At 43.8% G+C, this 17,570-nt stretch overlaps 1 protein-coding gene across 7 annotated transcripts in view; it reads right to left on the reverse strand.

Annotated features, from left to right (window-relative positions):
* KCNMB2 (potassium calcium-activated channel subfamily M regulatory beta subunit 2) overlaps positions 1–17,570 on the reverse strand; it is a 159,200-nt gene that overhangs the window by 38,951 nt on the left and 102,679 nt on the right. The window contains exon 1 of one of the 7 annotated variants that reach the window (XM_076341345.1): positions 17,259–17,317. The exons of the other annotated variants lie outside the window; for them this stretch is intronic. The gene's annotated coding sequence lies outside the window, so the exon portion shown is untranslated. Of the gene's footprint in view, positions 1–17,258; positions 17,318–17,570 lie in introns of those variants that run through there. 7 annotated transcript variants of the gene reach the window in all.

A 17,570-nucleotide genomic window follows, 5' to 3' on the forward strand; every position in this document is an offset into this window, starting at 1 on the left:
TCTATGGTTCTAAAAACAGTGCTCAGACCTTGTTTTGTACAACGTCATTTAAAATTCATATATAAAAAAAATTTTGGAAAAAAATCCAGTATTGCTTCCACCACTTTCTAGCCCTTGCCCATCTCCTTTGAATTGGATGCTGCTTGTCTGTTCTCTTGTCTGCCACCTCTGAAATTATCCACTTACTTTTTGCATTCTCTTTCCCTTTCTCAGAATTGCCTTTGCAGAAATGCACATAGACAGCTATTCTTCAGGTCAGCATTTCAATTAGTTTTAAATTGTACATTTCTATTTCCTGGGTCTTTACTTATTTATTATTATTTATATTGAATCTTTTTCTGAGTGTTTGCATTGATTCCAATAACTCTGTTGGGTGCTTATCTGTATAAATAGATCAATAGCTTTTGGACTGCGCTTTCTGAAGCAATAGACTGAGAGGCTTGCTTCGAACTTGAAAGCTTCTGTACTGAATTTATTAATACAGCGAGCTATTACAAATGTATGATCCATAAAATTACTTCAATCCCACACTAAAGTAAGTGGATTTTGTACCTTTTCTTCCTGTCCAGTTGTATTTAAGCAGCTGCCAATCTTACACCTTTTTCCATTACAGACACCCTCAGTTCATCAGGGGAAAGGACACTACTGATGTCATGATGACACTCTTTCCAGAGTTGACAGGGTTGACTTAATTGCTGGCCCCAGCAGACAAGGGTGTGTGGATCATCCTGGGCTTCTCCAAGGGGCTAATCTAAAGGGAGGATCTAATAGGAATCAATCTCCCATCTCAAATGAGAGATGCTCCCTTCTCTTAAACTGCAGTAAAACAAATCTTCCTCTAACCTGATCCGAGTTAAAATCAGGCACAAAGACTTTCATTTCTATTTCTAGCTTGCTCAAGGAAAGACCTCATTGCACTGTCTTCCTCCAAGCCAATTTTGGGCTAAGTGAAAAAACATAGTTCCACAAAATCTCTGTGTGAAGCCACCAGGAACGCAACAAGATAATAGTGTAGAAAGATAAGGGGGATTAAGATTATTTCTGGGCTTTTTAAGAAATAAGAGGTGAAAAAGTTAATGGAACACTCAACTGGGAGACATTGCTGGGACCTGCAAAAAGTGATAGACCGAGATAACTGGGTGCACAGCAGTTGTGTTGTATGAAATACCATTGCATGGCCAGCCTTTTCCATGTACATTGAAGCCTGCTGAATTCCACACGGATTATGGCATGGAGCCTTTAGGAGCTATGGGTAATGCAGCTGATCATTTCCAGCTGATGTGTGCAATAAAGAAGTAGCTGAAGTACAATGAACTGGCCATTAGTGAAATGAGATAGAATGGCTGGCAACACAATGGCATAATCATTGCAAGATGTGTGGCGTGTATCTTGTTGACTATTGATGGATCCCTCAGAGGATGAGCCCAGGATTCTTGTGTGGGGTCTGCCTATTGATTACACCTCATTTAAGAAGGTCTGATGTTTGCCTCCTACTCACTTGTGATTTTTCTGGGCCAGTTTCATTCTCGTTTAATGCAGGAAATGGCTCTGGCGCAAACACAGTGGTGCCTGCTGCGCTCTCTGTTCAAGAGCAGCACATATTGAGAATTTGCTTGTATTGTTGTGGAAATTAGATGTTACTTTAATCGCTGTGGTGAGTTTGAGTGGAATATTCTGTAGAGACAATAACAGCCACCGACAATCCAAATCCAGTGGAGGCCTGATCCAGCTTGTATTGAAGCTGATGAAGTATTTCTATTGTACTTAATGGACATTGGCCTCAGCCTCAAAAGAGTGCACTTTAGATTGAACTTCTCTGCTTTTGCAGAGATCTTATTAGATTTGCAGAGTTGGTATTAGATTTGCTCAGTGGTATGAGAACATTACTATTCTGTTAAATTACTTTTTCAGTTAATAATATATTCTTTTCTACAAGGATTTTTCTTTCTTAAGTCCTTTCTACCTGTTTGCCTTCGGCTGGTTAGGGAATTCATTCTTGCTTTCTGCCTTGAACTACTACATACTGTTATCTTGCAGGATTAAACAGCTCTAGTCCACTTCTCAAATGAGTGCTTTGTACGCCAAACTTTATTTTTGTTCCTTGGGCAGGGTGTCCCTTTTTTACTGGTGGGAGCAAAACAAGAAGAGCCTCGTGAATTACAAGGAAGCCTAAATCAAAATAGGTTCTTGACCCCAAGCCCTTCCAGGGCAAGGCTCAGCACTAACTTCTGGGGAAGCCCTCCTCATACCTGAGCCTTTTCTATCACAACACACAGATACACTTTGTGAGCCCATTCCTAATGAAACAGATGTCTGAGATCCGAACTGTATTATGTTATTTGTAGCATTTACATCTATAATACCAGCAGCATGCTAAGTACTTTGAAGAGACGTTGGAAGACAAAGTCCCTGCCTAAAGGGCTTAATATTCATATTTTATTCAAAATAAAAAATATCCATACTTCAAGTCTGTAAGATACTGGATTAAAAAGGCTTTTCTCCTTAAATTAGCTCACAGAAATATAAGCCCCTGAAGGGAGCGAAGGAGACAGCTGTGGAGGGAACGGAGCCAGCACTACTGACTACAAAGGAACTTTCAGCTGCCTCATCCGGAGATGCACTTTCAGCCTCAGCCTGGGGTCCTTACGGAGACTTTTATCCCTGGGAGCCCAGCTGGGATCAGAGAGGGTCAGATCCGCTGTGCCCCCCTGCACGGCGTTCTCTGCACAGAAGTGAGACCCAGCCCCACTCCATCTGGGATGGGGGAACCAGGGGTGGTGTGACGGGAATGTAGCCTTCAGATCTGCCTGTTCAAATAGCAGCCCTCACTATCGGAACAAAATCAGATCACTCTTCCTTTTTGTCAGAAGTCAAGAGTGTATAACGCACAGTTTCTCAGTTCTGATTGCTGTGCACAGATTGCACTATTCTCAATATTTTGTCACAGTGCAATTATTTGCTATTTCTATGCGCAGCACATCACAGTGTCAACATTCTTTATAAAAATATATTAAATTATTTAAAAACAAAGGAAAACTAAATAATAGCATATGAAGAAATCTTTTGGAAAAGGTTATATTTCTGCATCAGGTATACCTGAAGTTTAGTGGAAGTAGGATACTTTTGCCATAATGGACAACAGTGAGAGAGAAATGGAGCACAGTGCTCAGGAAGGGAACAGTGAATGTGACTAGTACGTTTCTGAGGAGAGGAAGGCAGACCCACCGTTACATGTTGATGGCTGAGAAGCAAAGCTGACAAGAGTTTTGAAGCCATAAGTTCCAGCTTGTTGCAGAATTTTAATGTGTTTGCATGAGTGATATTTGGTTAGATACTGTAAGCACAGTACTGGAAAATTAGGATTAGCAAATGAGTAAATTAAACTGAAATTTGGGCAAAGAGATTTGAAAGTAGATGTAAGTGCTTCAGTCATGATGGGTTTTGCCCTCCAAGGATTTTTTTTTTTTTAATAGTCTGTGAATTCTTATTGGATTTGAAATTCTTTCCATTATGGATGCTAGAGATTTTGCAAGGAAATCTGCTGGGGTTATAGAAGAACAGTAACAGAAGAGATGTAGGTTGAAAGTGATACAGTTTTGACTTAATGATCTCTCTCTTGTGAAATACTCATGACAGATAAAATTTCTGGGATTTGTTCCTGGCCACAACACAATGACAAAAACACTTAATGCAAACCTCACTGCACCACTCCTGGTTCTTAAGAAAATGTCTGTTACATGGCCAAATCCCACATCTGTCTTTGCAGGGTTAATTATTTCTGAAACCCAAGTGAGACACAAAGAAAGCTGCACAGATAGAACAGGACATAAATAACTCTGCCTATTAGCTGCACAGTTGGGAAATCACCCAAAGGTGGCAGGCAGAGGAGATGGGTCTGTGGTGGACCCCGGGATACACCAGCGTGCCCAAGCACCTGTACCGGAGCACCCTGCCAAATGTGCTAAGCTAAATCCACTTCCAAACAATGGCACTTTGATTAACACCTGACTTGGGATGCTGTGCAAACCAGCCTCGTGCTGACACCAAAATGAACCAGAGAGCTCAAATATGAGAAATGGAAAAAGCAATAAGCATTAGTAAAAGAAAACAGCAGGTTGTGCGTAGCCCCAGTGACTTTGTCAGTATATTGTCTTTCCCATGAATATCTGGAAGATCTGACATTTTTTTGTATTGGTTCTCAAGGAACATTGCAACAACATTAGAGATAGGGGAACAGAGATGCAGAGCAGTCCAATAACTTACCATGATAGTACCTACTGAGTCAAAATTACATCCAAGCCTTCCCTCTCCAATTTGTGAGGTTAAATCATGCTGATTTTATCAGCAAGGTCATTTTAGCACCCATGCTTAATCTGAAATCTAGTCTGATATTTGTTTAGGAGATTTGAGTAATCTCTTTAAGAGAATTAACAAGTGCTGGAGTCCTAAAGAACAATCTTCTCTCAGCCCTGGAGCAGAAGGATTTGAGGTCAAAGCTAGGTGAAGGGTTTTCTTAAGGCAGTCTGGAAACAAACAAAATTCTCTTTAGAGCCAGTTGCATTATGGAGAATGGAGGCACAAAGCCTGCAAATGATTTGAGGTTGTTTTTTGAGTTCAGTTGTCTGGCTGCCCTGGAGGCAACCCATGATGTGCTGCATGATGTTACATTACTGATAACACGATATGCAGAGGGGCTTCCCCTCTGAGCCACATACACCTGCAGTCAGTGGCCAAACAACTGCACTGAATGTTTTGCTGCCTTTTCCAACATCACCATATGCTGCCTGTTGGCCCTTCATGATACAGCGCTGGCCCTGGAGCTGTGTGATGGGAGCTAACTTCTAGTTAAGGGAGCGGATAGGAAAATTCAGTGAAACAAAGTCACTGATGCTCAAATGACAAACTGTTAAATCTTCAGTAAGTCTTACTTCAGAAATCAGTTGTCCTTTTTTACAAATAATTAGAAAGATAATCAGTGGATATGAAGTCAAATGTTCACTTGAGGATCTTGGGTTAAATTTTGGGAAGGGCTTTAAGGAATTTGTTTTGAATCCTTGCATCCAAAGCTACTCTGTGTGCTCTGGTTGTTGGATGGATCTAAAATAAACCATTTCTACACGTTCTTGTCTGAGAATATGTGGCTGACATCACATAAGATTAGCCCTTCTCTTGCAAATCGGTCCAAGCAAATAATGAAAATCCCACAAAAGCAGCATTCCCACAAGACTCCTATCATGTCAGGCAGAACAGTCACCTAGCAGCTTGTGGCGTTGTTGTACTGTTAACCCTTACACCCTTTTTCTTCCCAAAAAGCTGATGAATTTTTATCTAGATCCAGAAACAAAGAACAACATCCTGGCCTGCGGGGGTGGATGCTGCGGATGCTCGTCTCAGGCACCCCACTGTTTCACAGCTGGCAGCAACAGATAAATTTATCAGTCATCTGAGCCAAGGTTCACCAGATGGAATCACATGCCACTTAGAGGTAACACTGGACTATTGCAGCCTCAAGAATAGAGGTAGGTTTGGGTATTAACCCATCTCAGCTTCCAAGCTTTGGACTAAAAGAAAATTTGGAACATAACTGGGAATCCTGAGACCAAATACCCCAAACTTAAGAGCACATAAAGCAGCAGCTACAGCTGGAAGGGGTACAGCAACTCACCTAGTGAAGTTTTACAGTGAAGTTTGCTATCCAAGCCATAAGAAGATTGTTACCTTTGCATGGCTGATAAATTGCAACAGCAATGATTTTACTGTAAAAACAAACCAACCTCCCATTAGACCAGTGAGAAACAATATTAAACCTCATTCTTCTACATTTGAGAGATATTTATATAGAGGCCTATTAATATTTCCATATTTGGAGAAATGGCAGCTTATACGAGCAAATGGAAACACCTAACGGACCTTATAGGCAATCTCCTTGGCAAGGCCTATAAAATCAAAGGTAAAAGAGGTGTGGTGGGTGTTGGCTAAAGTAACACAATATTTGCGCAAAAGACAGTAGGGGATACGGTAAGTATGAAAAGAAATTGTTGATAAATTCAACACATCCTTGGCAGATCCTCCATAGGGGTATGGAGGACCCTTGCCTTTAAGTCACCTGCTGCATTTGTTGAGATCCACCATTCCGGTGTCCTCCCTGTCTGGTGGCTGTGGAGCAGAGAGGTGAGCAGAGGTGGGAAGAGGACACTGCGTGACTGCCCAGCCTTGGGGCTCAGAGGGTGCTAAAAAGCCCGACTGTAATGTAGGTCCTGACATGTCTCCTTTAAGATGAATGATGAGGACTTGCTGCAAGGCAGCCTGCCTGAAGGAAACAGTCAGACATATATCAAAAAGCCCATGAAAGCGTGGTCCACAGAACGACTGTTTAAAGTCACTCAAAGTTATGTGAGCCAGCCAAAATGGCCTGTCGGGGTGGGTGCACTGGCATGAGCAGTGATGCTCCTGCAGACAGTCTGATGGGGTGCCCGTGCTGAATGCAAGCCTTCAAGGGTTAAATACTTATCCTGGGACTTGCAAACTTCTGTAAAAAGAAAGCTTTAAAAGAAAGCAGCCATCTGCTTCAGGCATCATGCAATGATCAGCCTGCATTGCTTACCAAAGCAGCGAGACTGGGAATCAAACAAGATGGGACCAGGCAGCCTAAACCCCACCTGCTTTCAAACTCCAAGGCAGGAACTCAGCCCTCCCCATGCTTTCACAGTGATTTACAATTACAAAACAAAACCCGCCTGGCATCCTCATGAGGGTCCTCCAAATGCCCTAACAGAAGGCTGGAGCCAGAGGTCACAGCACCGAAAATGCCCACGTGCCGTGTCCCTGGCTGGGGGCTCCGCCAGGCGCCGACCGGCAGTTCCCTCCACTTGGATGACTGCCGGTGGTGCCTCGGACTTTTCTTTTTCTGACACTTTCAAAACTGCCTGACAGCAAATTGGAGAAATAGGCAGTCCAGCTTCTACTGCATAGGAAAACAAAACAACCCCCCTGCGGTGGGAATAGGGGAGGAAAGAGGCACAAGGTATTTCCAGCTTTCTCGGTGCTGTGTGGTAGCAGACATGAGAAATGACCCCGTTGCTTAAGCCCTTAACCCCTAGATACTTTATTCTATTAATGCCAGATGGAAAATCTTGAAGTCTGAAAGTGTAGTGGAAATACATTACAGGAAGGCATGCAGAGTTAAACAAGTCATTGAATGCTCACTTCTTCAGTTCAGTACATCTTGATGTACCATTCGTTTCAGCAGAAATGCTACCAGCTCCCTGGGATCCATTCCAGATCTATTCCAGGGCAACACTGAACAGGTATTGCCCAAACTAAGGGACCCATGAGGTTGCCAGAGAAAAACGCTGGGATAAGAAATACCAGCTGCCACTGCCCAGCTCAAAGGTTTGACCTGAATTTCGAGAAGGAGCAGAATTGGGCCCACTTCAGACTCCTGGTCACCATATCTTCCTGTGATCAATCAGAAGAGCTCCAGGCCATGCTGGAGACCTACGAGGCTCTGCAAGCTCAGCTAAGCTTTTGGATGATTGTCCAGATGGAGCCTTAAGTACAAATATATAATGTCTGTCAGTGATAAAGAAAGTCTTGTAATGGGCCTCTGTAATATTCACACTTTATGATAGCCTAAAAACACCTGGTCCTATATCAAACCCATCACTATCTGCAGGAACAAAATCAAGACATAAAAAACCTGAAACAAACATAAAGAAATTAAACAAGAGCTATTTCTTTTGTGGCTTCTCAGAGACAAGGTGCACAAGGGTATAGAAGGACCACGTAATTTACAGGAGGAGAGTATATGTAACTATCATATGGGTATCACATTCATATACCAGCAACTTTCTGTATGTAAGCACACCTAACTGGTTTGGTAAAAGTTAATAACCATGCCTTTCTTCTTTTTCAACCACTACATCTTCAAATTGAAGCCTACTGTTGCCACTAGTACAACGCACAATTCACACAAACATCTATTTCTGGTGATAATTTCAGAAATGACTAGGTGGTTTAGTAACTCAGGCTTTGGTTGTATCATACGAGAGGAACTAGAAAGCACTGATATTCAGAGTGTGGTATCATCAAGATATTTTTGGCTTGATGTATCCTAATGTTATACCCTAACATTGCCAGGAGCTGTAACAGTGTGTGGGAAAAATAGTGGTTTTCTTTTTCCTGTGTCTATTTGAAGGGTTAGATATAATTGTTAATACACAGCATCCTACCACTAGCAAGAGTATTAATATAGATCTCCTATTGCTAGTGGTTTTTATCATGAACTACATCTAATAATTTGTATTTTCACATGTGAGTAGAATTATGCAATAAAGGCATTCCTAAGCAAGTTTGTGCAGTTTACTCTCCAGTCACGACTCACCCCTTACTCTGAGAAGCAAAGCCCAAGTGACCCAGCTGTGATGAGCGCACAGACATCATGGAGGCAGTTTCCTTAGCAACATGAGCCACACAAAAACATCCAAAACATCTTCTACCTCCCATTCACTGTCCCTTGAAGTTGTTGCTAAATAAACAGATGCTAAACCTCTTACCTGCATTTCAGAGGTAAAAATCAATGTATCACAAAGCAAAACCTTTTGCTTGCAAGCAAGTTAACTAACTTTTGCTACTGTCCTGACTTCAGGCTTAATAGGAAAAATAATATTTTTTTTCCTACTATGTTATCTCCAAACGCTGCCTGGGCTCATAGAATCATAGAAACATTGAGGTTGGAAGAGACCTCTAAGATCATTGAGTCCAACTGTCAACCCAACACCACCACCCACTAAACCATGTCCCTAAGTGCCTCATCTACTCATCTTTTAAATACCTCCAGGGATGGGGACTCCACCACTTCCCTGGGCAGCCTGTTCCAATGTTTCACCACTCTTTCAGTAATGAAATTTTTCCTCATGTCCAATCTAAACCTCCCCTGGCGCAACTTGAGGCCATTTCATCTTGTCCTATCACTAGTTACTTGGGAGAAGAGACCGACACCCACCTCGCTACAACCTCCTTTCAGGTAGTTGTAGAGAGCGATGAGGTCTCCCCTCAGCCTCCTTTTCTCCAGGCTAAACAACCCCAGTTCCCTCAGCCGCTCCTCATAAGACTTGTTCTCCAGACCCCTCACCAGCCTCGTTGCCCTTCTCTGGACACGCTCCAGCACCTCAACGTCCTTCTTGTAGTGAGGGGCCCAAATACTGGGCCCAAATATTCATAAACAAATAAAAGAAGCAGCTCCTAAGTCCTCAGCTGATACTAATTGTCATTAGGGATCTGTTAAAGTTAGTGAAACTATGGCAATACAGAGCAATCATCCCAAGATCTGCTGGATGTTTGCTGGTTCCAGGTGCTCATGGTCAATGCTAGATTAAAAACAAACAAATAGTTCACCCAGCAACAGTAGTCATTTGGTTTGTTGGGGACAGTTCTGTGGAGTTTCTTGCTGAGACATTTTGAAGAAAACAGCTTTTTGTAGGTGTTGGACTGAAGAATTGGGAGCTGTTTCAAATGGGGAAGGATGTTTGCAAGCAAGGGGAAAAGCACTATTTGTACATCCAAGGTATTGTGTGCAGTAGTCTGAAGTATTTCCTTTTTATTTTTGCGTTGTTTCTTAACATATCTTTACTCCTTGTATTGCAGCCTTCTGGGGTAAAGTATGTATATTGTACTGCATAAGGTTCTACTATTTTGTGTTTACTGTAATCGAAGTTGAAGTTCAGTAAGGCTGAACGTATGTGCTTTCCTCCTTGTATAGGCATGTGGTCATGAAAGAACTGTGCAGAAATAAGTGTATTGATTTATGTCCATCACTGTTTGACAAGAGCAGATGGGGGTCTCAGGGTTTTAGTTTAGCTGATGGACCATACTAAACACAGCCTGGTTCTGCTGCTATTACGTGCGAGTTATTTTTGATGCAGCCATGTCACTTTTGAAGTATTGTAGAAGATAAAACAGAGCCAGCTTTATGGGCAATAATAACAGAATGATATTATTTAGGCTAAAATGAGTCAATATTTAGAAAATTCCACTCTTAGTAATAAGACCTTGCTTGAGGGAGGCTGATTCATGCTGCTTGTAAGGAGAGAGAGCCTGTACCAGATGGGAGAGTGGGTTAGTAGCGTTGAGGCAGAGCCCGAGTGCTCCTGTGACCACCAAGAGGCAATGCTGGGGGTGCAGCTTAGGGGACATATGATGGTGCAGCTCCAAGAGGCATGTGGGCACCGAGCCATCTAAAATTGGGAAAATAAGGTATGGGAAATAGAGCTTTAGCTCTAATGTTGCAAAGGGGACAAGTGCTGGTGGTAACCTGTTTGGTGGTGGGAGGGGATGCAAACCTGATTATCGAGGCATAGGGTGAGCGCGGCATAGCCAAAAAAGGCAAATTTGGAGAAGCTGTAAAATGGTAGAGGTTTGAGCTATTGGGGGGCTTGTCCCTGGTAGCCCTTGATGGTGATCTTGTCCCCACCTGGGGCCCAGCACAAGGCTGCCTGACCTGCTTTTCCAGGGCTGCTAGCTCCTGCTGGTATCAGAAGCACAAGGCCCTGGCTGTGTTATGCTGACACTTGTCCCATAAAACCGACAGCAATAATGAACTATAGTCCATATTTCTGTAATATCTTCTTCCTCAGAACACCTAACAACATGCCATTGACAACATTTTTGAGGGCTGGATTGCAGCCAGTTTCTTGAGTACTTTGGCCATGGCCGTACAACAGGAAGCCCCAGTCTTTAATGCTTATAATAAGAGGTGAGGGACTTACTTTCCCTTCTCCCCCTGCCTACCTCTCCCAAATAAACAACCTGTCCTTACAGCAAGTGCTGTACATCAGGACTGTCTAGAGGGGCTTTAAGGATGTTAACTGCTCAATCTGAGCGTCTAGTTGGTCTCAGCTTGATGCTCAAACTCTGAAGCCACCTCCTGTAGTTGAACAGGTGTATGTGCTCTAATCAGTGTTATTGGATTGGAGCAGTTGTCTGTAGTACCAGACAGCAGATCTAATGACATATCTCTGGAGGAGCTCTGGGCTAGACTATAGGAATAACTTATTAAATATAACTGTGAGGGAGCCAATTTTTCTAGTTTTGGAGAGATTACAAACAATTGAGAAATAAATGACTCTTCTTTCTATCCTTGGTCCATTGCACAGGTCAGGACTTCTCTAGTTATTTGTGGGCTAAATCTGTTATTGACCATTGTATTCCTTGGCATGAACTGAAATTTCAGCCTCCAGGTTCATGGCCATTAACCATGGTGAAAATAAGTGATGCATTTGTCTCACATGATGAGTTTGCCTGTGGAAGCTGCAGATGGTTTGATTGACTTATGACTGTGGCTGAGTACTTGTATCAGGTGCCTACAAAAATGGCCAATCTGGAATGGCCGCTTGCTTATGTGACATGATGATCCCTCCTACAGATGCTGGGCACTTGCCTAGGAGCTGTGCTCCAAAACAGCTGTGGCTTTCTGGTGCCCTGATGGAATTTGCTGCTTCTGAGTTGAGAGTGTGGTTGTAAGGATAAAAAGGGGATGGGTTAAACTCACCTGATCCTTCATGGTGGATTCTGGTAGAGCTTTTCTGCTCAAACTTTTTGCCTTGCTTTCTCTGACATTAGTCACTTGCTGGTCTTTTTGATTCAACAGCATAAAATGAAACAGTCATGATTTGGACTGCCAGGAGTAAGGATGGGAGCTGAAGCTTTCAAGCACCTTATGTGTATGCAAAGGAGACTAATGCACTTGAGGCAGTGACTACACTAAAGACTACTTTAAATCCTTGAGTGTGGGCCTGAGTGGAGTTTGAACAAACTGTGTGCTTAGGCAATTAAGGCGAAGCTGTGCTGCTGCTTGAGCACTTACAGCACTTGATAGGGATACAGACAGGTCAGCTAACTGCTATGTGGTCATCTATTTAATCCCCAAATGGAGGGAAATCGGCACCTGTGCTGTCTGGAGGAGGCAGTGGGTTTCTGTCTCAGGCTGTGTAACTGCAGGCTCAGATCCTGAGGAGTGATTGCCATTTTAGCAGCACCTGTGCTCTTGTTTTGCTGTTGGTGTTGCTTATTTTTATGGATCAGGAGGTTGCAATCAATTCCAAAAATAGCAAGAGTACAATTTGAGACCATAAGATCAGGAGTGAAATGTGTACTTGAAGAAAAAACATTTTGAAAGAAATATCAGTTTTAAAATCACTGTAAAGTATTGACACAACAAGGGACTATTTTATCCACTGAGTGGAACAGAAAACAAGGAATCAAAATTTCCAGATTCTGTTTTCAGCTTTTCCATCAACTTGTGTTTGGAGGGAAGTAAGCACCTTCTTTCCCTGCTTTTGCCTCCTGTAGACAAGGCAGAGCTGTAAGTGGGAACAGAGGTGTCCTGTGGCTTTAAGACTGTACAGTGATGGACAACTTTGACTATTCCTATGGAGATATAAAATGATTAATCTGCAGGCATCTGAGAACACTTATGACTTAACAGATACAGGACCAAAAGCTGTTTCACTTATGGGGCTGTTAATATCTTGTAATGTACATCAGGCCATATCTTACAGATAAAACAGACCCTTTTTAATCATTAACTAGTGAGAAATGTAATTATTTTTAGTGCAACTTCTGTACTAGTCAGACAAGTGGTATTAAAATTTGGCTGGAGGCTTGTTTTGAGGTGCTGAAAGCACGCTATCCCTCAGATCAGCATGTTGTCACTACAGCTCCAGAGCTGGTGTGGGGGCAATGCAGAGGGGCAGGAGCCCGAGCCCTGGAGGCCGTGAGATGGAGGGCAAAGGGATGTGGAGGGGGGGGATAAGGCAGTTTGTAGTGTCAGATGTAACATCTTGGCCTGAGGACAGCTAGGGAGGGAGAACATGACCTGGGTGGGACAGGGGAAATCTAATAAGGATGACAGAGCTGAGGGACACTGAAGGATGGACGTGTGCAGAGCGAGAGGGAAGAGGGATGGAGACAGGGTGAGGGGGAAGGAAAGGCCTTTTCCTTCCACACCAAAACCTTGTGCTGACAGCGAATCCCATCCAGGAGCAACCTTTGCCTCCTAATGCTGACCTGCTAATAGCTGGGAGGCAGCCTGCGGTGCTGAGACCTGGCAGGTCTGCCGGCAGCAGCAGGATGCTTTCCATCATGCTCCCCTGCCTCTGGAACTTCCAGTGCTTGTCAAAACCATGCAGCTTCACTCAGAGCTAATTAACTGTGTATTAGCGGAGACAGACTGGTTTTAAGCAGAATAAACCCAAGCGTGAGCATGTGGGTAGGACATGGATAGGCTTAAGCTATTTCTAGATTTTCATTCTTTCTTCCTTTGAGTGAGACACTTTGTATCCCCACCAGCCTTTTACACATCAGCAGTAGAGTTAAGAGTTAGAAGCAGAGTAAAAAATGGACAGTTTTCCAAGCTTGCCACATCTCTAGTGTGGAGGACTACTGTTCAAATAAACCCAGTACAGAAGCTAATTGCTGAGAAGCAGTGGGATCTTTCAAAGCTCTAATTAAAGGTAATTTAAAATCTCCACTGATATTAGCAGGAGCATAAAACTGCTGCTGGACACATACCAGTTAGCAAGACCGGCTTACCAACTGAGGGGTGCAGCTGATCTGTTTTAGAAATGGGCAGGGCTCTGCTGAGCAAATTGGAGCTACGTTGACTGACATGGTGTAGAAATTTGGCTCGTTATCCCTCCTGCACACCCCTGGCAGTGCAGCTGGGAAATGATATTTCTGAGCACTAAGTGGCGTATGTGCCTGTGCTGAAGGGTGAGCATGGTGCTAAGTGAAGTCAATTTGATTTGGACCCAGCCTGGCAAAGAATATTGTTGTGTGCCTGAAGCACAAGGGTTACAAGAGTGAGGGGCTGCATCAGGAGGGCAGATTTCCACAGTTCTGTACTGAATTAAAAGCTTTACCTAAATGACAATTAAGTCACTATCTGACTAACTCCATGCTTTCTATCTTGCTTCATTTCTGGTGAAACACCTATTGAAATCACACCACCTCATACTTTTTTAAACAATTGAATATTCCACTCAGCAGCATTTACCTGTACATGGGCACATAGAAGTGAGTCCCTGGCCACATGGGAGCCGGAGGGAGTTTTGCCGCTGAGTTCAGCTGGCACTACAACTATTCCTGTAAAAGTGCATTTCTACAGTTGTACTGTGATAACTCTGCCGTAGACCTCTAGTTAAATGTATGTTAAAGTCCAGGGTCAAGCCATCTGGTAGTAAATTAATGGCCCATAGTGTAGCTACTGCTGTGATGCCTCTCTTTCATTAAAAGAGAGGCAATGTTGCTGTAAGTTGCTTATATGCCCGGAATAATGGTGCTTGTGTCTTGCACCTGCATAGGAGAAGATGCTTGTTGCATTTAAAGATTATGCGAGCCTAAAAGGTATTGCTCAGCCCAAGAGGCACTGCAGAGCTGCAGTGTCCCAAGGGGAGACTTTCATGGGAGTGGGGACTTCTGGCATGTCCAACCCATGCATTACTTCAGGGGGGTTCACACAAACCCCTTCACTGATTGGGTTTTGCTGCCTCTGCCTGCCCTTCACCTGGAGGGGTATTACAAGCATCAATACTTCTGTGTTTGTAGCCTCTGAACAAGCATGCAAAACCCAAGATGTTCCTCTCCCAGCACAACATGCAGCACCTCGTTATCAGTACACTTATCTACCAAATGATCCTTAAATTTAAAGGAGAGAAATATTGGGTCATTCTGAACACATGGAATACTCCAGTCCACTAGGTTGCCTCTGGGCTTTTGAATAGTAGCCTGGAAGGCAAGGTTCAGTCCTCAGCATTGGGGTCCCCCCAGCACCCTGCCGCTTGGCATGCAAAGTGGCACAGAGAGGGGGTGATTTCTCTGGCTCATTTAAAAGAAAGGAGTAGAAAGGGAAATAAGAGACGATTACCAGCTTTGAAGGTGGGAAGGGTGCTGAGGCCTTCTGCTTTCCTTTCCCATTGCTGTGCTCCTTGTTTCTCTTGGGCCCCATGTTGCAAATCCTGTGCTCCCATCTGAAGAGCACCGGCTGCGGGCTCCCTCCAGAGCCCGTTGACGCAATCTAGGTCATTCGAAGAAGGTTGTCAGGAAGGATCCTGTGCCTCCCTGCTGTGCTGAGCTTTGCCTTCCAGGGCGTGCGAGGGGCCAGGCTGCTCCTGAGTCCTGCTCCCAAACGTGGCTTGCTCAACCCACTGCAGCCTTGGGACTCCTGGGGTGTCCCTTGGGGTGACTGGCTGAGGTAAGGCAATACTGGGGCACCACATCGGGGGGACAGGGGAACGAGCCTGTGGGATCCATCTAAGCACTTTTTTGGGTGGGGAGAAGAGAATTCAATTGCTGAAGCTAGCACAGAGTATCCCTGATAGGCAAAACTCACCTCACCTGCCCTGCCAAGGGGCTGCCAGTGAATAAGGGGATTTCTAGCAAGGCAACAAAGCCCTCCTAGGGAAAGACAGGATTTCTTCAAGTGGGACTGAGTGGATTACGACTGAGAGCTATTCTGTATGGCTGTTTCATAAGTTTCCCCAGTGCCTGGACTCTGTGCTCAGGAACAGACGCTGTATGTGCCGAGAATAACTGATTTCTCAGAAACACCATGTAAGAATATACGCATGCAGAGGTCCGGAGCAAGCTACATCAGTTTCTTTCTATTTTAGCTTTATCTGTAACAAAATCTCTCCCCATTCCAACACCAGTTTAGTACCAAGGGACCAGACGTGCCGTCAAGCACCATGGCTTGGTGTAGGCCACCCTCCACCTGGCAGTTCATGTTCCTCATGAATCCCCACCTCTTTCCTTGACCTTATTCTAGGTACTTACACAGACAAATGATAGTGGCAACAAACCTAACTCCAAAGCCAGTGTTTAGTCCATTGTCAACCTCTTGCTTATTTACTGCAGTCAAGATTGACAAGCAAAAGCAGAATGCAGATACTCCTCCAGCGCAGGGACCACATGATACAGAGGCTATGCTGCTGTTAGTCCTGGTGTTCAGACCAGCTTTGCATAGCAAAAGTCACACGAGCAATGAATTTCCAAGGCTCTCCAGACTAATAGTTACTGCAAAGCAGTGGAAGTGAAGACTTAAGTTTCTACCTGGACACTCTTTCTGTTCAGCTGGAGGTTTCTATCCAAATTACTTAAGTGCTTACTGCCTCAGTTTCTCCATTTGTAAATCCTTAACCTGCCTGTTTGCTATTCTAGGATTAAAAACACCATGCAACATATGGGTCATGTTCTAGCAGCTGCTGCTTGTACACATTTGGAAAAACAAACTCTGAATGCTTTATGTGGAATATGGATATCTCAAATCAGCCCAAGGCTGGAATAATGGCACTATTGTAGCATAGCACAATGTTTGTAAGCTGGGGAGTGCCTGGAAGTTTGTGCTCTGCCTGTGGGAAGCTTGTGTGCAGTTATTGCTTCCTCAGCCCTTCTCTGTTTTAAATGCAAACATGACTTCAACTTCACCCTAAAGTGGATAAAGATCATAAATATGAAGTCATATGAGACCCAGTAGCCCATTAAGTGCATGAAAGCTGGCAGTCTGTGTTAATTTGCTGCTACTACACCTTAAATTTGCCTGGCACAGTTGGGAAGTGCAGCAAGTAAACACTGTGCAAGCCCCTGTATGTGAAGTTGGAGGGGGGACGGACAGCAAGTTACCCACTGGCTGTGAGCCATGGCTTGGAATTTCCTCGCTATTTTTTTTTTTTTGCAGTGCTGAAAGCAGCTTGCTGTCAGCAAATGTTTCTTGTGCCCCTTCCCTACCCTGTATGCTGTTTTCAGTCTCTATCACAGCATTCTGGAGTATTTTGCCTTCCAAACGAGAGGCTCACAGGGTATTCAAGTAAGTTGTCCCCCCATAATAACATTACAATATGCATCACTAAAATACTACTGTAAGCCTCTAGCTCCAGCCCACAAATGCTACCAACACCTAATTCATTCCTCAGATGAGCAAGTGTAATTTATATCATAAAACAGCACTTGAAGCTGCCTATATAATGTCCTTCACTTAAATCTGCAGTTAAAGCCTGGCTTGTGCCACGCTCTTGTCAGATGTAACTGCTCTAGGAAATCCTTTTCCAGGGTGCACTTAGCAGTAAAACCTGAATTTGCTTTAACACACACTTTAATGATCACTCCATGATACTTCACGGCAGCCTTTCTAAGCTCTTGGCACCGTCCCTGTCCCGAACACCTCGGCGCATCCTGCAGCTTCCCCCGGTAAGGATCAGGTTTACCTTAGCAGCAGCGGAGCAGCAGTGCCCAAAATAGAGATTTCAATGGGATCTGACAGGAAGATTTTTCACTCTCATCTACATACTTCTGTAGTCTCCACCTTTGGGAAAACAGCTTAGATACAAGCAGGAGGTTTCCGTATATCTTGTCTCTTGATGTCTCCAAATATTTCTCACTGCTCTCACAGTTCCCAGGCAGTTTTAATTACTTTGTGTTTTTAAATAGAGATGAAGCACCAGTGTTCAGTAATTATTCAGAAACAAGTCACCAGAAGGAAGTGGGTGTGAAGACCCTCTGAATAAAGTCAGCCCCGC

Source organism: Aptenodytes patagonicus, chromosome 6, assembly GCF_965638725.1.
Source record: "Aptenodytes patagonicus chromosome 6, bAptPat1.pri.cur, whole genome shotgun sequence".
NCBI lineage: Eukaryota > Metazoa > Chordata > Aves > Sphenisciformes > Spheniscidae > Aptenodytes > Aptenodytes patagonicus.